The following is a 24,058-nucleotide window of genomic DNA, read 5'->3' as shown; positions in this document are numbered from 1 at the left end:
CTAGCAGCTCAGCAGTCTTTGAATGAGAGGCAGCAGAGGCTTGTGCAGAGGGCGAGGGCCTGAGAGCTGCCAGCTCTGCCATTTCCCAGCTGTGGTGTGCCCTCTCTGTGCCCTCATTACCACAGTCGGGTGCCAGCATGCGTGCACCGTCTGGGACGAGGTGTCAGCACTTCCCTCCTTCCCTCTTCTCCCTCAAAGTGGATGGCATAGCAAAGCAGGGCACATCGCCACCCCCTCCTCAACCAAGCAGCTCTGAGACCCAGAGGAGAGAGGCAGGGAGTCTGGCTCACATAAAAAAGGTTGGGTGCAAAAGGTCGGCTAAAACAGGCCACGTGCAAACCAGGGCAGGAGGTGAAGTCAGAAAACAGGTTCAAAGGTTAGGAGAGAACACACACCAAAGGCAGAAAACGTGAACCTGGAAAGATGCTTCCTTCACCCCCAAAACAAAGAAGATGCATTTTAAAATATTCAACTGAAGCAAATAGAAGCTTCTTAGGAAGGAGACAGGCACACGGAGGCCAAGGGGATCTGCTGTCCCCCTGGCCCAGCCTCTACTAGGTGCAGGTCCAGCACACTCGAGGAGGCCCCAGGCAGCCAGATGTACCTGCCGGTCAGAGGCCCCTGGGCTTCTTCCCTGTGCCAGTTTCCGAACCAGAATGCCCTTGACTGACATGCGCACAGGTACCGTTCCAAGTGCTTTGTGGGACTTGTTTAATACCACATGCCTCTGGCAGGTGTTCTCCCCGTTCTACACGTTAGGCAGCTGAGGCTGTGAGACATACAGTGACCTGCCCGAGGGCACCCAGCCAGCATCCTGACTCCAAAGCCCTCAGCCTAACCATGATGACAGTCACCTCACTGTCCCAGAGTACTGGGTCTGGCATGGAGGCCAGTTACAACAGACCAGTGTGCTATCAGTTGGGCTAGGTAAGGCGGCCGGGATACCCGAGCCTGGAGGAGATGCCACCCGCCAGCCCTTGGTTGGGCTATCAGGGAACAACCTCAAGGGGTCCTGACACGGCAGCCAAGTGGAAGCATAAATAAGAGCTAGCTGACTGGAAGGAAGGTAGGAAGTGGAAAGGGTGCTCCAGGCAAAGGCGCAGCTTGAGTGGGGGCGGAAGCCACCACCAGCCGCCCAGAGCAGAAGGTGCCAGGCGGGGGCGGTGAGCACTCGGCCGGAGAGGTGGCCGGGCCAAGCCGAGGGCAGTGGGCTGAACACTTCTAAGCTGGGGAGTAATGTGACCAGTCTGGCCCATTTGGAAGATCCCATGGCCCTAGTGGGGATAAGGGGTTTGAGGATGAGGCCTGAGGCTGGTCAGGCATCCAGGTGACCAAGCACAGAATGGAGCCGCGGGTTGCCACGAGGTAGGTGACGGTCGGCAAGCTGACAGGGCTTTGGGACTGGGGGAGAGGGGCAGCGAGGGAGACATGCTAAGTCCCAGCTGGTGTGGGGGCCCTTTAGAAGGGCCCAGAGATGGTGAGAGGAGAAGCAGGTTGGGGAGAACCTATGAACCCGATCCCGGGCAGGGGCTTGCAAATCTGTTTAATGGGATGATTATGGACAGACACTTGGGAACCACTGACTGAAGGAATGTGAAAGTCCTTCGTAGAAAGAAAATAACCACCCATGCCTAAGGAGTGGGGGATTCATTCACTCCGCAAACAGCAGCTGAGGGCCTACTGTGCTCCAGGCATCGAAGACATCACGCTGAGTACAGTGAGCTGGTTCACTGCCTCATGGCCTTGCAATCAAGGGGGTGGAGATCTATGATAAGCGAAGGCATAAGTGGGTGGCACGTCAAGGAATATGGAGAAAAATAAGTCCGAGGAAGGAAGATGAAGCCCGTTGTTTCAAAGAGGGGTTCAGGTCTGGCCTCCCTGGGAAGGGAGCATTTGAGCAGAGACCTGAGGGAGACACGAGGCTATCTGTGGAAGACGGTTCTAGGCAGAAGGAGCAGCCAGCGAAAAGGTCCTGAGGTGGATGCGTGCTCACTTGGTTCAAGGAATGATGAGAAGGCCAGTGGCGGGGGGGGGGGGGGGGGGGGGGGGGGATGTTAGGAGAGGAGTTCAGGGAGGTAAGAGGGTGGGGAGTACAGATCATGAAGGGCCTTGTGGTCCATTGTAGGGACTTTGGCTTCTCCTGGGAGAATGGCAGGAGCCACGGGAGGATTCTGAACAGAAGAGGGTCTTGGTTTTTCTCTGGCTGTGTGTGGAGAACAGATGGGGTGTGCAGGATGAGAGGCAGGGAGACCAGGGAGGAGGCTCCCGCAGTGAGCCTGGTGACAAGGTGGTGGTTTGGGCCAGGGCAGAGACTGTGGCTGTGGTAAGAAGTGATCGCACTATTCATGTTTTGAAGGTAGAGCAGACAGGATTTGCAGGTAGATATTTGGTAAGATAATTTCATTACAAAAGTGAAGAGCTGGGTTGACCCCAGCACCTAGCACATTGTCTGGAACCTGGGAAGCACCCAGTGAATATTACATGAAAGGATGGCTGGGCAGATGGCTGGAGGGATGGAGGGATGGATGAAGGCAGGGAGGCAGGGAGGCAGGGAGAGAGGAAAGTAGGCAGTCCTTGAATGCCAGACTACAGAATCCAAACGTTTTCCCAGAGGCTGTAGGAGCCATTACAGGTTCTTGAGCAGGGGTATGAGAGGATGTGAGTACTATTGGAGGTACCCTCAGAGAGTGACATTGGACAGGTTTCGACACTGTGTCCAAGCTGGTGATGCCCATGGACGCTAGTGGCCAATCTCCTCTGTTTTCTGCTGTCCAACAGAACCCTCATTCATTTATTCATTTATTCATTTATAAGCATTCAGTGAGCACTTACTCTGAGCTGAGGGCACTGGATATGGCGTGAATGAACCAGACAAGTCTTTGCCCACAAGACACAACTCTTCACTCCCCTTAGGCTACAGAACCAGAGACAGAATGCAGGTTATTCCCAAGGGCTCGGTGGCATACCAGCTTCATGCTGAGAAGGAAGGGATTGCCCCATGCCCTTTCTAGTGACCTGGTCTTTCTACAGCCTCGGGTAAGCCTTACAACTGGTCTTGGAACCCTAATGACCCCTAGTGTCCCCTTCCTAGCACAGGGTTTTCTTGTTTGGGATTCTTGGTCTTTGGTTTCATTTGGAGATTTACTTTGTGTGTGTGTGTGTGTGTGTGTGTGTGTGTGTGTGTGTGTGTGTATGCACACACATGTGCTCAGGGGGAAAGCTGTACTGGGAATGGGTAAGGAAACAGGGCCAGCATGCACTTAAGGCCCACTGTGTTTCAGGCTCATTGTATATCTATTTGTTCACTTAACAAATATTTCTTGAACTCTCGCTACTTGCCAGGTACCATGTGAGGTAGTGGGGAAGAGGTCTTACTAATAAATAAAGTAAGTAATTCCAGGCAGTGGTGATTGTTTCAAGGAAAAAAATTAACAGGAGAGTCAAAGGGGCTGCCTGGGACAGCTCGTGTAGGATGTCAGGGAGAGCCTCACTGAGGAGATGACATTTGAGATGATGAGAAGTACCAGGCTGTGCCACCATCCGGGGGAAGAACAATCCCAGCAAAGGAATCAACATGTGCAAAGGGCCCTGAGTGGAAAAGAGCAAGGCTTGTTCTGGTGCTTGGATTTGACCTTGACATTCAAGGGTCTTAAGTTGGGGTGAGACACATATACAGACCCCTCTGGCTACCGTGTGGAAAGGGAATGTCACTTCATTCAACCCTTGCACAATTCTGGGTAATTGGTGATGAAATTCCCATTTTCCAGGTAAAGAAACTGAGTTGCATAGCTACTAAGTGGCAGAGTAGGGTTTGAATCCACTTCTGTGTGACCAAATGGGCACCCACAGAAGGATCTTGGACCAGACAGTGATGTGGTGTGAGTGGGATTGAAGGATGCCGACATGGTCCCTCAGATTTGGCTCCTGCCCTAAGTGTCTCCATGAGCCTACGGCAGACCATCCCCTCATCTAACTCACTACCCCTAAGCTGCAGGTTCCAGAGGCACTGGCTTATTCAGTGATGCCCTAGACCAGCATCCACTCAAGGCCATTGTGAGGTGGGTACTGGGAGCATGGATTTCACAGGATTTTGCCAGAAGCTTCTGCAAAAGCCTTCCTCTGCCATTGACACGCAGCACTCTCGCAGAGAGACCCTCCCTGGCTCCCAGGCCCTAGGAGCCGAGTCCTGGCCAAGGGGTCAGCCAGAGCAGCAGGCCTTTGGGCCAGAGTAGGGAAGCCCCTGCCAAGCCACACAGAAGGCCAGGACAGCCAGTGCTTAGCCCCAGCCTTCATGACTCTCTGTGGAGGTGAGCAGGAAGGACGGACAAGGTTCTCCCTCACCCCACTCTCCCCCCACCACCTACCCCTGTCTCTGGAGAAAATTTGGAGACAGGTAATCATCTCCATCACCTACGTCCTCGTCTAATTTTTCTTGTCACTCCACTGCCCCCCTCCCATGCCCTCGCCCAGTGCAGAGCTCAGGGGGACAGGTCCTAGCTGTGTCGCTCACCAGCCAGGTGACCTTACTCCTCTGAACCTCAGTTTCAACGGCTGTAAAATAAGGTAATAAACCTTCCTGGGCAGGACCTGTGAGGAAGCCACAAGAAGCCTTTAAACTTGGTGCTCGGCATACAACCAATGCCCGGCTGAAAAAGCAGATGCCGCTCTCATGATGACAGTGGCTCCCCAGCCTCCTAAATCCTCCCTCACCTCTTGCCCCCGCCACACTTCCCTCCTCTCACACCCCCTCCAACCCATCGCACCGAGGCCTCACCCAGTCCCTTTCACGGACGGGGTCCCGCTCAAGTCAGGCCTACCCAGGGTCTGTTTCAGAACAGGCTCTGTGCCCAAGACGTCTACCTCGTTCTCCTCTCACCCTCATGGCAACAGTGCAAGGAGTATGGCCTCATCCCCATTTTATGGGTGAGGCAACCGAGGCTCAGAGCTGTGAAGGAATCTGCACAGAAAGTGAGAAGCTGGGGCTCAAACTCAGGTCTTTGTAGGCAGTCGCCTCTTTTCCTGATCTGCAGGGGATTCTTCTCGGACTGTTGGGTGTGGCCATACTTTTGTGGCCTCCAACGTGTCAGGGGCTTTTCCGGTATCTGGAGGAGAGATGTTAGGTGAAGGGAGAGGTGTTGCACTGGGTCAGCGCCCCAGTTCTGCCGTCTCTGGGGAGCAAGGGGCCTGGGGGCCCTGCGGGGCATTCAGCAGGACAGGGTCAGAGCTGGGAAGAGCAGAGGCCAGCCTGGCTGGTGAGTGAAGACAGAGCCTGGACTAGGGCAGCCTGGGGACAGACAGTGAGGAAGTAACCAAGGTAGGAGCCCTGGTGAGCACTGGAGAGTTTGGAATGCCACAGAGATGCCCAAAGCCAGCGGCAGTGGGAAGGTTGTGGGGGTGAAGGTGGGGGAGGTGCTGGGAGCATCCCAGGACCCTCACCTGTATGCAGGTCCTTCAGGCTGACCTCCTTACCCCCGTATAGAGTCAGCTGAAGGCTCTGCATGCCCGTGGGAGGGGCTGGGCAGTGAGGAGGCTCCCTGTTCAGCCCCCAGCTAGCACCTTCCAGAACCTGCAGGATGTTCAGTTCATTTACTCCCTCCCAGGAAGCCTCGGGTCCCTTTAGATGCCTCTAGAGTTCTCTGGGACTCTATTTCTCTGTACCCTTTCTGGCTTCAGTCCCTGAAACTCAGGAGACCCAAAGTCAGAGCCAGCACTCATCGATGCTTCGACCTTAAAGAGCATCCTGCCAATTGCCTTCTTTCACAAGGGAGAAGCTGGGCTCAGAGAGGTCTAGGAACTGCTCGAGGTCACACAGTGGGCAAGTGGCAGAGAAATGGACTCCAGGCTGTGACTTCCTCCCAAAGGAGCACCTCCCTTGTTCTTTCACACTTCCCTCCAGAAGAGAAAAGGGTCCTCATTTCCCCTTATCCATGGGCCTCTGGGTGTCCAGCTCTGAGCTGGGGGCTAATGCTGGTGCACTGACCGCTGAGCCCTTGTGTAGGTGGCTCCAGCATCCTTCTGGGCTGCAGTGGGCAGTTCCTTTTTGAAGTTTTTCCAGGGAAGCATTTGGAGGCCAGCCAGTAGGTCTCTTCCACCTGCATGGAAATTTCCGACAATGGAATTATTAAAACCTCCCGTGGCCCTTCTCCCACCCCACTTCGTTACAAGAAACAGCCCCTTGGTGGCCAAGCAGGGGACACAGCAGCTGGGATCCCAGAATGAAACATGCAGAGAATTCCCCAGTGAGAGACTCCCAAGCGGATTGCTAATCGGACCCAGGGGATCCTGGTTTGGAATCCAGGCGGTCTCTCAGGAAGGGATCTCCAGCTGTGCCGGGCCAGGAGCCAGGACTGCCGCAAGAGCCCAGGATTTCCTCCTGCCGCTAGTGCTTGGTGTGGTGTTGGCAATGCGGGCAGGGCCTTCAATGTCGTTGATGCTCAGTAGATTGGTCAGTTGGTGGGCAGGTGCACAGGTAGGTTGCTAGGAAGGAAGGAAAGGAAGGAGGGAGGGGGAGGGGAGTCTGGTCCCATTAAGAGACCTCTGTGCCGCGTGCATGATCTTGGTCGGTCACTTCACTCCTGTGCTGTCCAGCTCCCTCATCTGTAAAGTGGAGACAAGTGGTTTGCACTAATGCAGTGAGGTTCCCGGCTCAATGAATATCAGTGACTTTGGTCGTCTCCATCACCACCCTCACCAGCAAGATGAGGTAAAGCAGAGAACAGGTGAGCTTGGGAAACAGCCCTGAACCATCTGTGGGAATCCCCTTATGAGCTGTGTCACCCTGGGCAAGTGACTTCACCTCTCTGGGCCTCAGTTTCCCCATCCATGAAATGGGGATGAAAAAGAGCACCTGTCCCAAGGGTTGGTTGTAGGGGTTGAGTGAGAGGTAGATTGGCCTGAGGGAAGGAAGTGTTGCTGCCCCCAGTGCTCCTCCCTTGTTCTGAGCAGGAGAGGCAGGGCACGGGGTAGTGGCAAGGCAGGGATGGCAGAGACAGCCCTTTCCCTAGACTCAGGAGGGAAGAGTGTTTTCATTTAGGCCCTGTAGGTGGGCGGAATACAGGCTTTCTCCAGCTCAGCCCTAGGAGTGAGGGCGGGCTGAGAAGGTAGCTGGGATTGACAAGACGTCAGGGACACCAGGAGCTGGCGGAGCCGTGGGTCTGTGCAACTCAGGGGAAGTGGCTGCCACACTCTGGGGTTCTAGCCCCTGGACCACCCACTCTCCCTCTCCCCTGACCACCACCCTGGCCGGGAACAGGCTGGCCGAGAGCCAGTTTTTCCCATCTGAGTGGAGAAAAGTGAGGGGTGGGGCTTCTCTGAGCCCCGCTGTGGTTGTTAGGTGACAGGCTGAGGGTCCGCTGGCATGAGCAGAGGAGCTGTGACTGGGAGGTGCACACTGCAGACCAGTGAAGAGCTGGACTTGGGCAGCTGGCAGGGCTGTGTTCTAGCCCTGCTTCCCCAGCTGTGTTGTGTGGGCAGGCCCCTATCTGCAAAATGGGGGTCCCAATAGGGCTCACGTCCCAGGCCAGCTACGAGGATGGGATAAAACAGTGTACATAAATACTGGATGGCACTGTCCGGCCCAGGGCCTGCAGTCGTTGACCCACTCAGCTGTATATTGAACATTTACCGTGTGCCAGCACTGGTCTGGGCAGTGGGATTTTATGGTAAATAAATAAGGCAGTCTAGGGTGATCAACTTGTTCTGGTTTGCCTGGGACATGCCTGGTTTCAGCACCAAAAGTCCTGCGTCCCAAAAAAGCCCTCAGTCTCAGGCAAACCAGGACAGCTGGTCACCCTAACACAATCCACTAAAGTTTAGTGGAGGGAGACGGACAATAAGTGAATATATAATATGTGTGGTTAAAGTATTATTTTAAAAATAATGTAGGGTAGAGGGTGATGAAGCTTGTTATTTTTAAGGAGGTAGTCAGGGCAGGCTTCCCTGAGGAGGTGACATTTGAGCAGGGACCTCAAGAGGTTAGAAAATGAGACATTTAGGTATCTGGGGAAAGAACACTCCCAGTAAAGGGAACAGCATGGACGAAAGCCCTGAGGTGGGAGCTGGAATGTTGGAGGAACAGAAAAAGGGATAGGGTGGGGTGAGGGAGGGTTGGCCAGTTGAATTAATTGGAAGCAAGTAATATAAATGCCAATTCAAGTTTGCTTAAGAAAAAAAGACGCATGGGGTGCCTGAGTGGCTCAGCAGGTTGAGCATCCAACTTCAGCTCAGGTCATGATCTTGTGGTTCATGAGTTGGAGCCCCGCATCAGCATAGAGCCAGCTTTGGATCCTCTGTCCCCCTCTCTCTCTCTGCCCCTCACCCACTCGTGTTTTCTCTCTCTCTCTCTCTCTCTCTCTCTCTCTGTTTTTCTCCACCCCTTCTCTGTCTCCTTTCTCCCTCCCCCACTCAAAAATAAACATTTTAAAATTTTTTAAAGAAAAAAGATGCATTAGCTAACTTAACAGGAAACAAACAGGGAGGATGGCTTCAGGAGTGGTTGTATCTTGGTGCTCAGATGAGATCTTTCCATTTCTCAGCTCAGCCTGCGTCTGTGTTATCTTCATTCTCAGGAAGGTTACAGCTCCTGTACCCATCAGTAACTGCAGCAAAAAAGAGAGGCTCTGTTATGAGGCATAACAGTTCGGAGCAGACTGAGGTCTAATGTAGCTGGAGCAGGAGGTGTGTGAGGTAAAGAGGAAGGAGAGGAGGCAAGAGGATCAGCAGGGCCAGAGCAGATGGGCCTGGTCTTAGAGATCTCAGTGAGGACTTTGGGCCTAGTTCTGCATATGCTGGAAGCCATTGGAAGGCTTTAAGTAGGGAAGTGATATGATCTAGTTTATGTTTTAGGGATATCGGTGTGGTTGCTGTGTGCAGAATGCGTTGTGGGAGCGGGGGGGGGGGGGCAGCAGCGGGATCGAGGAGGAGGCTGGTGCAGTCACTGAGGTGGGCACCAATGGTGGCAGTAGAGATGGAAAGAAGAGGATGGAATTGAAACGCACTTAGGAGAAAGCCTGTACCAAGCTTGGGGTCTAGGTGGGAGTAGGAGCATTGGTAAGAACTTGGTAAGGGAACTGGGGTATGGGATGGAGCTCTGTGCCAGAGACAAGGCAAGAGCCAGTCCCTGGAATTGGGGCCTCTTTCCCCAGGTGACACAAGCCCCCTAGGCTGGAGGCCTGGGATCTTTGAATCCCCTCCCAGTTCCGGACCACCTGGGCCCAGAGAGCCTGGAACCTGCAGGTGGGGTCTAGATGGCCCCAGCTATGAGGATTGGAGGGTTGAGAGGGCAGGGAGCCCAGCCAGTAGACAGAAGGAGACCCACAATTGAGGGAGTTTTGTACTCAGCCACGGGCACTGCCCCTTCCTCCAGTCCTGGGCCCAGGGCAGGCTAAGATCCCCTGAAAGAAACATCAAGGCTGTGTCCAAGTTCCTCAGGACCTACTCTGCCCTTCACCTCGTGCCTAAGGGAAGCTCATGGTCTCCCCTGCCCCCCAGGGAGACTGGCTCAAGTCATATTCAAGCAAAGAATTGCTGAGCCTAGGCTTTTCAGAGATAGTAGGCTTACATTGGGGTTACCCACCTTCTGACCCACCAGACTGGATTAAGTCTTTGGCCACTTCTAGAATGGGTCTACTTTTGGATGTCTAAGCAGATGAGCCATGAGCATTTTTCTGAGGCTCCTGTCCTGCCCAGGTTTCAGGTATGGTCAGATCCAGGTGTAGCTGATTTAAGCCTCCTAGGGCATGTGCCTGGGGCAGTTTTCAAAGACTGCATGCTTCAGAAGGGACTTGAGTATCCATGTACCATTCTAGGGATGTGCCCTTGCCCAGATCTGGCAGCTAATGAAGAGAAAGCTGAGGCACATAGAACCCAGGAGAGTTTGGTTGTATCTGGGAGTATGGCTGGGTTCAAGCTCATCTATGGAGAATGTGTTTGGGGTTCAGCACTTTGACACACACAATCTCTTCTAATATGACAATCCTGCAGGGCAATGTTATTACCCCACTTTACAGATGAGGAAACAGGCTGAGAAAGGGCCTGCATGGTGTTTGTCATATAATAAGTTTGAGAAAATCTGAAATTGGCAGAAAGTGAGTGTCACCCCTTACCCCCTGGTGATCATACACTGAACATCATAGCTTCCCACTTTGGGAAGAACCTTTATAGCAAAGAATATCAATCTATTCACTATATTAACCCACCATCCCCCCCTTTCCTCCCTTTCTTCCTTCTTTCCTTTTGTCCTTCCTTCCTTCTTTCCTTCTTTCCCTCCCCAACTATAACTCACTATGTATTAGTAAGGCCACTGTGCCAGGTCTTAGCAATACAATAGTGATTAAAATCCAGACACAGATCCTGCCCTCAGTGATTTAGTGTCAGACATTAATCCAACAGTCACACACAAATGCATATAAAACAAAACCATGATGAATGTGACAACAGAGTGTATAGAAGGTGAATGAGGGAAGGGATTAAGCTGAGAATAGGAGGATAAGTAGGAGTTTCCTAGGTGATGATGGAGAGGGAACAGAACAGATGAAGGCCTAGTGGGGAGAGTGAGCAGTATGGCTGGAGCACAGAGAGTGAGGAGAGTGGGGTGTTGGGTGGGGCTGGTGGAGCCCAGGCAGGCCATCGAAGACTTTGAAGGTCACATTAAGGAGTTTTGTCTTTATTCTAAGAGCAAGATGGGTGGGGGTGGGGAGTACATTGTGATATTATTGGAATTGCTTTCCCAAGGAGGCCAATTAGGGGGTTATTGTGGCCATCCAGGCAAGAGATGAGAAAAACTTGGACAAGGGCAAGAGATGTGAAGATGTGGGGAGATGAGCAGTTTTAAGGAATGTAGAAAGAGCAAAATCAACAGGACTCCGATGATGGAGAGGAAAGTGACAGGATTGAGTCATTTTCTGAGCTGTCCACATAGAGAGAAGATAAGGCCTTTTAAAGTGACAGTTAAGTTAACCCCAGAGGAAAATGAGGTGGGGTGGGGAAATGTGAGGGTTGGGTTTTAGACATGTTATGTTTGAACCCCTACCTCACACCACACACAGATCAATTTGAGGTAGAAGAAAACGGAGGGGAAAGCCTCATGACATTGGATTTGGCATTGATTTCTTAGATATGATGAAAAAAGCACAGGCAACAAAAGAAAGAAATAAATTGGACTTCATCAAACTTAAAAACTTTTGTACATCAAAGGATGCTATCAACAGAGTGAAAAGACAACCCAGGGAATGGGAGAAAGTACCTGCAAATCATATATCCAATAAGGGACTAATATCCAGAATATATAAAGAACCCCTACAATTCAATCAAAAAGAAACAAACAATCCAACTTGAAAATGGGCAACGGACTTGAATAAACATTTCTCCAAAGATATATAAAGGGCCAATAAGCACATGAAAAGATGCTCAATATAACTAATCATCAGGGAAATGCAAATCAAAACCACAGTGAAATTCCACTTCACACCCATTACAATGGCTATTACAAAAAACAAAAACCAGAAAATAACAAGTATTGGCAAAGAGGTGGAGAAATTGGGACCCTTGTGTGCTGTTGGTAGGAAAGTAAAATGGTGCAGCTGCTATGGAAAATTGTGTGATGGTTTCTCCCAAAAAAATGAAACAGAATTACCACATGACCCAGCAATTCCACTTCTGGGTATAGAACCAAAAGAACCAAAAGCAGGGGCTCAAACAGGTGTTTGTACACCCTTGTCCATAGCAGCGTGATTCACAGTAGCCAAAGGAGGGAAGCAACTCTAGTATCTATCAATGAATGGGGATAAACAAAATGTGATCTATCCATACAATGGAATATCATTCAGCTTTAAAAAGGAAGGAAATTCTGACACATGGATGACAACATTGTCTGAAGACATTGTGTGTAATGACGGGTGTAATAAGCCCGTCACAAAAGGACACATACATACTGTAGGATTCCACTTCTATGAGATGCCTAGAGCTGTCAAACTCAGAGACTGAAAGTAGGATGGTGGGTGCCAGGGGCTGGTTGTGGGGGGGAATGGGGAGTTAGTGTTTGATGGGGATCGAGTTTCAGTTTAGGAAGATGACAAAGTTCTGGAGATGGATGGTGATGATGGCTTCACAACAGTGTGAATATGCCTAATGGCACTGGGTTGTATGGTGGTTAAAATGGTAAATGTGTCAAAATGGTTAAAATGGTAAATTTTATGTTCCATAGATTTAATGACAATAAAAAGCAAAGTAGATGAAAAAATTAAATTCAGATGACTCCTAGATCAGAACGTAAAAGCTATAGCTATAAAGCTTCTAGAAGAAAATATGGGAGAACATCTTTCACCACCTAGAAGTAAGAAATGATTTTTCAGAGAAAATATAAAAAACACTTATCATTAAAAAAAAAAACAAACTAACAAGTTGAACTTGAGATCTATTGCATGCAACGTGTGGGGACATCCAGGTAGAGGGGCTAGATGGGAAGATGGTGTCTGTCATTCGTGATGGAGCCCGGACTGGAGGAACCACCTGTGAGGCTCCTGCTGTCAGCTGATATTCCAAGCTACGATCTGTACATTATGGGCCTGCCGTGGAGTCACCTACTTTATGACCCATGAGGCTAGACTAAGTAACTTTGGGCCACTTCTGGAATGAGTCTAGCTGTGGATTGTCCAAGCAGATAAGCTCTGAGCATTTAAGCCCTGAGCATTTTTCCAAGGTACCTGCCCTGAGTAGCATCTCACTGGGGTGCAACTTAGACCATCTGTCTACTTCTCTGGCCAGACTTGGGGTGCACTATGGTAACAGCTCTCTGCCTAGCTCTGTCGCCTTCACTCCTGTCCCCGGGACTAATGGGGGAGTCAGATGAAATCTAATTTCCTCTCAACTGGAGGCTGATCAGTTACGGTTGTAGGAACTTGCCGTCTGGAAAAAAGAGCTTTGCATTTTGCTTGGGAGAGCACATCCCCTGAGTTCTTTCTTCTTAGCTGTACTGGCATGGCAGGGAGTTGATCACTACAGGATTCTGAGCCACTGAACCATAGGAAAGCTGTGGAGTGAGAGGTGATTTTCAAGGGACCTTGCTTTACTGAGGGTTTCCAAGCAAGGGGTTCCAGCCTCGAACCTCGCTCTCTCTAATCATCCCTAAGCCACTGTGTTTCCTGGCCCCACCACCTTGGTGCTGTTTCTACACAGCATTCGTTGAAAAGCAGGGAGTTGGCTTGGTCCTTCTAGACAGTGATTCTGAGTCTTTGTGGAGCAGAGGGGTCTGGGACGCCTTGGACCAGCTGGTGAAAATGACAGGCTTCCTTCATAGAAAACTGTAAATCTATACAAACCTTTACAAAGGACCTTTACACAAGGACCTCAGCTAAAGACAGCTTGGTTGGAGCTCCCTGTAATGGCACTGAGGCCACCCAAAGTGCTTTTCTGCTTTGCCCTCTGGTGATCTTCTAGGGGAAATAGGATTGTGCCAGTTTTACAGATGGAAAAACTGAGGCTCAGAGGGGTAGCCCAAGAGGCCTGCCTCGTCCAGAGGGAAGTAACTGGGTCTGTGAGCTTGGAATTTCCAAACTCACCTTCTTCTGTAGAGTCAGGAGTCCCCTCTCTCAGCTTCTCTGAGAAGGGGTTATGAAGTAGTCAGGGGTGGGTGGGAAGCTCTGTCCCTCGAGGGCAGAGCTTTTGTATGAATCATCTTTAATTACCCAGAGACCAGCCCAAGGTCCCAGATTCAACCAACTGTATGACAAGTAAGAATGCGTGCATGGGGCATGGCAGACTGGAGGGGACTTTGGCTTCAAAGGAAGAAATGTTCATAGTCATCAGCTCTGTCCATCCTAGCACTATGATCTGGACCTCTCTGAGCCTCAGTTTCCCTGTTTGTAAAATGGCACCATGCTCAGTGTTTCACAGAGACTGTCACACATCATCTTCCCCAAAGCCTAGGCAGGCACATGTACGTATCCCCATCTCACAGATGGAGAAACTGAGGCCCAGAGCAAATCAGTGACCCACCCAAGGGCACGTAGCCAGGAGCAGAGCTGGAATCAGAGTGCAGGTCTGCCTAACCCCAGTCTGTGTCCTTGACCAAATGCAGAGTGCCCAACACCCAGTAGGTGCTTCATAGATGGATAAGCTTCCCCTCCTCAGTCCCTCCAGGCAGAGGGGCTTTCTGAAAGAGCATGCAGGTGGTGACATCAAGCATAAACAAGAATAAAAAGGACTGGGAAGGGTGCGGGAGCTTTGACATGACCCCTCTAGGCCAGGTCCCCCACTCCCCGGTGAACTCTTTGATTTCCTACACAGTAAAGTCTCTTGTCATGAGCTTGGGCCAGTTATCTGCTTTTGTCTTTTTACTTTTTTCTTTTGTCGCAGTGGCAGGTGGGAGGCCCAGCAAATGCCCAGTGTGGCCACCCCGCATTCTCATGCCCATGCGCCTCCTCCCTCCGTTAACGTTCCTTCCCGCGTCTGTTCAGAGTAGCAGCCCAGGCTCAAACTAGAAGTAATTAAGTCTGTCATCTCAGCCCACCCCAGCTCTGATGATGCATTTCAGACTAGCGGGTGACACAGGGACAGACGCCGAGTGCAGGAGGGCTCACTATGCGCCACGGGCATGCTGGGCCCAGGACACGCAAGTGGACCAGCCACCTCCCGCAGGGATCTCCCAGGAAGACAGTGACAGCGTGGGGTCTCCAGAAGGCCACAGAAGCACAGATGGTATTGCAAAGCCTGCCTAGGAGGTTAGAGAAAGCTTCAGAGGAGCAAGGCTTGGAATTAGCCTCTGCCCATAGGAGGACACTTTGGGCAGGGCACCTGCCTGCGCAAATGTCCGAAGGCACGGAACCTCACAAAGGTGTCTATTATGATTGGAAGGAAGGGGCCGGAGGACATGAGACTGGAGAAGTAGGCAGAGTCTGCGTGTCAGGCTACAGATTTTGAACCCTGTCCTGAGGACAGCAGGAAGCCACCCTATCAGGCCTGCTAGGGTAGCTGCATTCTCTGTCTCTACTTGACCTCTAAAATGGGGCCTCAACTCAGCCTCTTCCCTGCTCTCTCTCTCTCTCTCTCTCTCTCTCTCTCTCTCTCGATGATCTCACTCTATCCTATGGCTTTAAATACCATCCTTAAGCTGCTGATTCCCATATTTATATCTTTAGCCAAAGCCTCTTCTGCACCTCCAACTCGTCATCCAACTGGCCACTTGGCATCTCTACTTGGATTTCTCACAAGCCTCTCAAAGTTAACAAGTCCAAAACGGGATTCTTGATCATGTCCACCCACCCCCCTAAAACCCGCCCCCTCCCAGACTTCCCATCCCAGGAAGTGGCACCACCATCCACCCTCCTGCTAAAGGCAGAGCCTTCACCATCCACACCTTACCCCTCGAGCCCTGGCCCCGGCTCACTCTCTTGGTTCTACTTCCTAACTCCCACCTGCCCACACCTCCTTAACACCACTGCCACCCCATCCCCGCCTGCCTGGGTGACGCAGTAACCACTTTTCTCCCACCCTCCCTCTCACCCCCTGACAGTTCATCCTCCAGTGGTTGATGGATCTTTAAACAACTCTGTGCTAGTCTTCCACCTAAAATTCTGTAGAGATGTCCCTCTGCACCTGAAGCAAAAATCCACATTCCTCACTGTGGCTTCAGAGGTTTGCACAGTCTGGCCACTGCCCACCTCTGAGCTCACTGTCCCTCAGTCATAAGCCCCAGCCATGCTGGCCCTTTTTGGATCATTAAAACCACACCCAACCCCTTTCTACCTCCAGGCATTTGTCTGTCCTGTTCCTCCTGCCTGGAACACACTGACCCCAGCTCTCTGGCAAAATGGGTCCCCAGGCGGCTGGTCATAATGCCTTATTCTCTTCATAGCATTTTGCATGATCTGTCTTCCCCAACAGGAGCAAGCTCAGTGTGTCTGGCACACAATAAGTACTTCCTAAATAACTGTTGAGTGAATAAACCTGAGGACAGCAGAAGGGCCCCTAGAAGCAGGAGATCACAGGAGGGAGAATGAGACCTGACAGGTCAACAGAAGGTCACATAGAAGACAGGAACCAGCACAGGTGGGATGTTTGGATTTCATCTGAGAGGCACTGGGGAGCCACAGAAAGTTCTTCAACAGAGTCCAGGAAGTAGAAGCAATCCTTAGAGCTTAGAGCTGGGGAGGCTATATGTCTAGTGGTCACAGGATTGGGTTCTGGAATCAGACTGCTTTGGGTCTTGGTTCACCAACTCCCCAGCTGAGACCTTGGGCAAACCACTTAGCCTCTCTGAGGCTCCATGTGCTCCTCTGTAAAATGGGGCCTGCTAACGAAGCCTACACTTAGGGGTACTGAGAGGTGAAACAAGCTGGTGCATGGAAAGTTCTCAGGGCGTCCCAAGTGCTCAATAAACATTGGCCGACACTGCTACTTGGGGGTGGTGGATGCTACTTATTAAGACTGAGTGGCAGGCGTCCCACGTGGTACCAGGAAACCAGCCCTCCTGCTCCTGAAGCTCACAGTCTGATGGGACAGATGGGCATGTGTGGCTCGGCCGGCAGTTCCCAAGGACGAGTACTGAAAACTGAAGGTGTAAGCCAGGCCCTGTGTGAGCAGAAAATTAAATCTGGGAGAGTCGGGGAAGGCCTCTCAGAAGAAGTGACATTGGATTTTGGGGAGACAGTTTCCTTGAGAGAATATTTTGAGTCAGCATCTACTGGCCCAGGAACAAGGGAGGAGGGAGGTGTGTTCTAGCTGCTCAGCTCCCAAAATAACCCGGATCCGAGGGCGGACAGCCCAGCAAGCCCCAAGAGCTGCCGCCATGCCTTTCCTGGCCAGGTTCCAGTGACCTTGGAGCAGTCCTTGCCCTGCCCTGTGCCCCCAGGTGGCAAGAGGGGGTGGAGTCAGGATGCCCAAGCCAGAGCTCCCGCCCTGGCTGAGAGGGCTGGGCGGCCAGCACAGACACCGGTATAGGCCCTCTCTCCTCCTGCTCACGGGCCACTGAGCTACCCCGTGAGACGGAGTCATGTTTGCATTTTGGCTTCTGGACTGGTGGCATGACCTCCACGGCCAAAGAGAACATGCTCTGGAGCTTTGTCCCTCCCCTCTTCCTGTGCCTCTCTGTCTGGGCTTCTAATTGCATGTTTCACTCTCGGTGCCTTTACTCCGCTTCCTCTGGCTCTTTGTCCCTCCATCTCCCCCTCCCTCATTCCTCATCTCTCCCACTCTCCATCCGTCTCCTCCCTCTTTCTATCTACCTTCTTCCCTCTCTTCTCTGTCTCCCTGCTCCACCTCCTTTCCTCCCCTTCTCCCTCCCACCCCTGGGCTCTCAAGTTCCCCTCTGTCTGACAGCTTCTCGTTCTCCCCTTTCTCTTTCTCTTTCCCTCCCCTTTCCCCTTTCCCCTCTCTTCTCCCTCCACAGAAAAACACCCCAGAACAGCCTCTCTCTGCCCCTGTAAGACCAGAGCCCAGGCTCCAGCACCCCCTCCCCCTAACACATACAGGCCTGGCCTGTCCCAGAACACAGGGATGATGGCAGGATTGGCCAGAGGGGTAGATGCTGAAACTAATGCAGGTAGTGGGGGACAAGGGCACGGGTAGGTTCCTGCCCTTCCCCCCGCCCCACAGACCTTTCCTCACCCCTGTGTCAGAGCTGGGGGCCAGGAGGAAGTCCCTGAGCAGTTTCCTGCCCTCTGTGCAGCTGCTGGGCTTCCCGGGCGGTCAGACAGCAGGTCGGGTCATTGGGCCCATTCAGCAGAATTATAAATAGCAGCTTGTGCCCAGCCTGGCCCACAGAGAAACCTCGGCCGCTGCCGCAGGGCACCCCCGGCCCCCTGTCCTCCACCCCTCCAGCCATTCCTCTGAGGCAAAGCCTGCCCCTCCCCTGTGCTGCCAGCGGGTCCCCAGGTCAGTATCCGATGTGCTGTCGCCATGGTAACCTGCATGTACCCAGCAGGCTCAGGTTGCGGGAGGTGGGGGTGTGGGCAATCCAGGAAGAGGTCCAGTGGCCTGGAATCAAAGGTCACTGCTCTGTGCTGGGGCTTGGTGGCTCTCTTGGGGGCTGGGGGTGGGGTCCTGTCACCCAGAAATCTCACCTTGCTGGGGACATGGGGCAGAGAAGTCTGATTCTGGGAGGCCTGGCCAAGGGGCACTGCCAGTTAACTGGGCACAGCAGGTCAGCCCAGGACTTAAAGCCAGAGAGATGTGGATTCAAATCCTGCCTCCCCACTTACTGTTTAGGTCACCTGGGGACCACCACTTAACCCCTGAGTTCAGCATCCTCACCTCAGGGTTGAGCCAGGAGGGGTAATACTCCTCCCCTCTTGGGGGATGCTGAAGAGATCAAAGCCTACCAGATGCAAGGCAGGTCCTTCAGTCCATACCCTTTTTGTCCCTAGGGACAGTGCGGAGTCAGGGTGAATCTTACAGACTTCAGAGTTACACTGACCTGGGTTCCTATCCAACCTCTGCCATTCACCAGCTGGACGATCTGAAGTAGGTTGCACGATCTCTCTGAGCCTCAGTTTCCCCATCTATAAAATGGGCGTGAAAATAACATCTACACCTCGCTGTGTTGTTTTGAGGATGAGTGGGGCCATTGTGGGAGGGGCTGTTGGCACAGTGCTGGGCACAAAGCCAGCACCCTACACGTGGCGGCTCTACCTGACATCACTTTCTGAACTGTTATTTCTATTCCAACCTTCCTGGCCAAGATGACCCTTGCTTCTTCACCAACACTGGTCACATCAGGCAACTCCCCTTCCCTCCCAGGTCTGTCTCCCCATCTGCAAAATGACAGCGGGACCACTCAGGCCTTGTCCACGTCTGAGATTGGTGTATCTTGAGTAGCCTTACCGGGCTGGGCTGTATCTATTATTATTTACTGACGCCCTCACCCGAGCCCTATCCTCCACTCCCGAAACTTGAGCTGCATGGTTGCCTGGCAACCAAGGTGCCAGCTCAGGAGGCTTGGGTGTCAGGGTGTCCGGCTGCAGCCCCCTCCCCGAAGGCCGGGGGCCCATCACTGGGCAGCCAGGGAGTGGGAGGACCCAGGGCAGGGGCCCTTGCCTGGGCCAGTCCAGAAGGGACCTCCTCTTCTTCGCAGACCTGCCCAGGCCCAGCCTGTCTCAGAGCCCACTCTTTCAGAGTAAAGGGGCCCATTGGCCTGGGATATTTTTATAGGTGGGGCACGTGGTCAGGCACAGAGAGAAATTGGAGCCTCCTCGCGCTGCTAACTGATATGGCAGCTGTCACTGTCACCCTCTTCCTGGAAGCCTGCAGCCCAAGTTTGCCCAAAAGCCTGGAGAATTCCCCTACCCTCTCTTAGTACAGTCGTTGGGAGGCCTGATGCCACCTCCTGGAGGTCCCAGGGCTCTTTACATGGCCACACTTAGCAAATAATATCACCCTTATGTTTACTTGGACAATGTCCTGTATGACCTCTCCTGTGTTTTCATTCATTCACCCAACAAGTATTTTATTGAGCATTCATCCCAGCTCCACTGTGTCCTGCTTGAGTGACCTCAGGCAATTTAACTTCTCTTTGCCTCTATTTTCTATTCTGCAAAATGGGTATAACAAGGATATCTGTACAGAGTTGTAGTGTGGATCCAATGAGATGACATATACAAATGTGCTGATGCTTAGCCTAGAGCTTGGCACAGAAAAGGCCTTATCGTGATTGTTTTTATTAAATTGTTATAAAGCATAGGCACTGTACCACACAGGGAGAGAATAGGGCAGAGCTTTTTCAGAACAGGGCTGGGTCTGGCTCCCCTCTATCCAAGTTGCATCTCACAGGACCTGGCACATAGCAGACCTTCAGCAAAAGTTTGCCAAATGAGCAGAGGTGAGAAACGAACCATTTCCCTTGGAATCCGTTGCTGCTTGGGGAACTGAGAGCTGAGACGTTGACTTTAAACATGTTTTACAATTCCAGGTATTCCTTAGAATCTACTATGGCTGTTTCCTTCAAAATTACCAAAATAGTTTTGGAATTTCTTTGTAGCTTTTCTGCCTCAGCCCTGTGTTTGGGGTGGGGCTGGGGAAGGCAGGTGCAGGGGTAATCCCGGTGGACTTAAATAGCAGGGCAGACAACTGGTGGCAGCGTGGGGACTCGCCATTTACAGGAACCTGAGAATCAGCACCTCCTTGCGTGGTGCACCCTAGGTGCCTCACCTGCCTCACCACAGCCTCAGTCTCTTTGTCTTTAAAATGGACACCCTGCCGCCTCTGCCCCAGGGTCAGAGGCGAGATAAAAGGGGCCATACAGTGAAGAGCACCTTCCAGTAACAGTCCTTAGTTGCAATAGGATAGCCATGCTATCCATAGAAAAGGACTGAGCTGATGGCCCTGCCTTCCCAGGCCTCCCACTCCACAGCAAAACCATGTTGGGTGGCCGCCAGCCCTCTGGCCTGGGGGCCATTTCTAACAGCAGGTGATGTGGCCAGGCTGCCGGGTCCAGGATTTCACTCTTGACTTCTTCCAAACACAGGAAAGGTCTGCCATCTGCTTCCCACCCCTCACACCCAGCCTGCCAGGTCAGCCAAAGCCCCCGCCTCGCACCTGTCAGCAATGTAGGGGAGAAGAATCCCACTGGGGTTTCCTTAGTGGATGCTAAAGATGGCAAAATCCTGGGAGCCTCCTCCCAGCCCCCAGCCCACTTGGATGCCAGGCACCATTCCTCCACCTTGGATAGGAGGGCCATGGTGGCTTTGTCAGAACCCCCAGCACACTACATTTCACTCCTCTCGTGTCCCCATCACAGGACAGCTCTATTTGTGCTGGCTGTGGGTCTGGAAATCTGTTGCATGCCAACATCAAGAACACAGCCTTGCCACTCAGACGTTCATGTGACCTTGGCCAGTCAGCCCACCTTCTGAACCTCAGTTTCCACATCTGTGAAATGAAGAAAATAAGAGCATCCACCTCAGAGGCTGTTATGGGTATGAGCAAGATCATACATGGGAAAATCTGAATATAAGGAGTGACCTTGGTAGTAATAAAACTTAGCTGCTCATAGGACTATTCTTATTACTGTTACTACTACTCAGATGTGGCTGCTACTGTGGCCACATCCCTGCTGGAAGTGTTACCTTGTTTCCTAATTCGGTCACAGCTTCCTTCCTTCCTGGAGGCCAATGCTGAGTACACAGTAGGTACTCAATGCCTGCTTTCTACCTTTGTATTCAAGCACAAGCATTTGTTGAAGTAGATGAGTCCATGACCCAGGCAATCTTTTTCTCTCTTAGTTCCTGGGGTCAAACTATAGGTTCCTAGAGCCACTCAATAAGCTTCTCTTAGGCACCAGTTGTGTCTGTCAGGTGCACTGGGGACCTGGAGATGGAGGACACCGTCCCCTGCCCTCTAGGGCATGAATGGTCAAGCCCCATGGAAGGATCAGTTGACTCTGACTTAGAGGGTGGGGTCAGCATAGGGTTCACAGAGGAGAAGCCCCCTGGGCTAGGCCCTGCAAGGTGAATAGGAGTCCACCAGGCAGAGAAGCAAGAAGGGAGGGAAAAGCTTGTGCTGAGGCATGGCCAGTGGTCCACAAAGCATCTCTGAGTTGCTTTTTTATTATTTAAACAAGAAATTTTCCCCTCATAGATGTCTCAGTGCCCAGAGGGTGACTCTGGCTGATCCATGAGCAAATCCATGCCCATCAGGGTTGGGTGTTAAGAGCTACAGAGGCCTTCTTCTCTGGGCCTGATCTAGTGTCCAAGACTTAGCGTGAGTCAGCGTGTGAAGATCTCTTAGAAGCCATCTAGTCTGACCTCCTCATTTTACAGATGGAGAGACTGAGACCCAAAGAGGGAAGACAGTTGAGCAAGGGCAACTAATGGCAGATCTCCTAGCCGGGCTTGCCCAAGACTTATCCACCCATGCTGGGGATGACCAGCCCTGGAATTACACGTTCTTGTAGGGTCCTAAGCCCACAGACTGCCCTCTGGAAATGTCGTTCTCTGTAGGACTGGCCATTTTTGAAATGAATTTTTGAAAACTTAGTTTCCTGCCTGTGAAATGGAAATAATCAAAGCGTTCTTTTGAACTTCAAACTGAAAAGCACTTTATGAACACTCTTATAAAATACTATTTTGTCACCACTGTCGTTTTGTTCAGGGTGAACCCTAACAGCCGCATTCCCTAAGAGCTGAAGTCATCTGTGGCATGGTTTGGGGACCATGATTTTCAGGGCCACCCTGTAGACAACCCAAGAGACAGTGATGAGGCATCTGGTACAGGTTGGCATTCTATTCTGTTCTGGAGCCTTAGGGGGTACCCTCTCTCAGTACCCACCCACCTCTCAAACTAGGAGACCTAAGATAGTCTCAAGAAAGTAATAAAACTCTTTGCTATGTCCCATAGCTTCACACAAAACCCCTATACACACACAGTCTAGAGTCTTATTTCTTAAATACATACATTTTTTTGCACACCTCAACACATCCCCTGCTCAGATATGCTCAAGCAGGCTCATACACATTCTCTGTGCAACCACACATGTGCTCCACCCTGCTCTGACACATACAGACACACATTTGTACATGCATGCCTGATTGCACAGCCATGTACACATTCTAGATTTGTGCATGCTCGCACACACACACACATGCATGCACACACACGCACACACACACATCTACGCACTCATTGTCATGAACTTCCAGTGAAGAAGAGGAAGCAGGGTTATTTTGCGTGAGTCAGAAAATGCCCATTAACTATAAAACTAAAAATAGTTGGCAATAAGAAGCATTTAGGTCAACCTAAAGAACTTTGAACCACTAGCATTGGCACAGATTATCATGGAATGAGGGAGTGAACCCCCTGTCAGGAGAGGCATGCAGGCACAGGTGAGACTTGATACAGGTGCTATGAAGGGACTTGAGCATTAGGGACTTTGACCCCTGAGGTCCTGCTGGTCTCTGGAGTAGCATAAGCTCAGGGAATCAGAGCCTCTTGCTTTTCTGTCAGGCTTTTCAAATAATGGTGCCCCTTTGGTGCTCTCTGCTCTGGGGTGATCTTCCAGGGGACCTCTGTAGTACAAGACAGGGTAGTCAGTGACCAGGACCATATAAGCCTGATGTCATGGGGTATCAGCCACTAGAGATGCACACACTGGAGGCCCCCAATCCTGGCACCAATTTCATGTGAGGGCAGATCCTGAAAAGGGAAAGATGGCAGCTCTGACCTTGTCAGTCCCTTGTAACAAGGAGTCCAGGGTAGCAGAAGCCCTGATTTGGGCATTGCAAAGCAGGGGTGTCAGGGACTGAAATATCTAGAGGAGTAAGGAGTGAGTAAGGAGGGCTGGAGAAAGACTCCTTGACTTGGAGTTGTGCCAGACTTAAACATAGGTTCTGATTGCATCTGAAACCTAAAACCCACCTCCCCTGGATTATACCCCACACAGAGGCCTCAGAGACTGTACAACATAAGGCCTAGAATCCAGGCCTGGATCAGTCCCCTGTGGGTCCCCCTGTTCTTCAAGGAGATAACCAGAGCCATTGAGAACCCCAGGAGATAAAGGAAGAGCAGAAGTGGCTGGGGAAGGACTTTTGAAAGACAGAATAAGGTGATAGAAGGCCTAAGCCATGCCTCACTAGAGGAGAGGGAAGCAGGCAGAGCACTCCCACCCGCAGCCCCTACAAATTGCCCCATCATCAGACCTGGGAAAAAGAGAGAGGGCTTCAAGCCTAGAAACACAGAGGGAGGAGAGCCTTTGCAGGCCATTGTGGGGCATCTGTTGGATGTTGATAACTTTGGGCCCAAGGATTGGGATCTCCTGGGGCCCATGGAAGCTCTTGTCCTTTGAGCTCTTTAACTTTCAGACAACACTTGAACCTCCTTGAGAAGCTACAGGGGATGGGCCAGGGGTCAAGTGAGAGGCGGCTCAGGGCTGGTTCTTAGCAAAAAATGGAGAAACTTTGGGGCATCTTTTAGACCACCCAGGCCAGCTCTCAGGATTGAAGAAGAGACTGGTACTCAGGGAAAATCATGCCCAAGGATGAAGGTGAGACACATCCTTGGAGCATCCTGGGAATCAAGGGGATGGCTCAGGAGGGTGAGACCTTAGGCCTGAGCCCAGATATGCCAGCACCTG

At 51.7% G+C, this 24,058-nt stretch overlaps 1 protein-coding gene across 15 annotated transcripts in view; it reads left to right on the top strand.

The window, feature by feature from the left end:
- The window catches only part of ATP2B2 (ATPase plasma membrane Ca2+ transporting 2), a 387,749-nt gene that overhangs the window by 226,083 nt on the left and 137,608 nt on the right, over positions 1–24,058 (top strand). Inside the window, exon 1 of one of the 15 annotated variants that reach the window (XM_045051951.1) lies at positions 17,777–17,868. The exons of the other annotated variants lie outside the window; for them this stretch is intronic. The gene's annotated coding sequence lies outside the window, so the exon portion shown is untranslated. Of the gene's footprint in view, positions 1–17,776; positions 17,869–24,058 lie in introns of those variants that run through there. 15 annotated transcript variants of the gene reach the window in all.

The sequence above is a fragment of the Felis catus genome, chromosome A2 (genome assembly GCF_018350175.1).
Source record: "Felis catus isolate Fca126 chromosome A2, F.catus_Fca126_mat1.0, whole genome shotgun sequence".
Taxonomy (NCBI): Eukaryota; Metazoa; Chordata; class Mammalia; order Carnivora; family Felidae; genus Felis; species Felis catus.
This window is presented reverse-complemented; position numbering and strand designations above follow the sequence as displayed.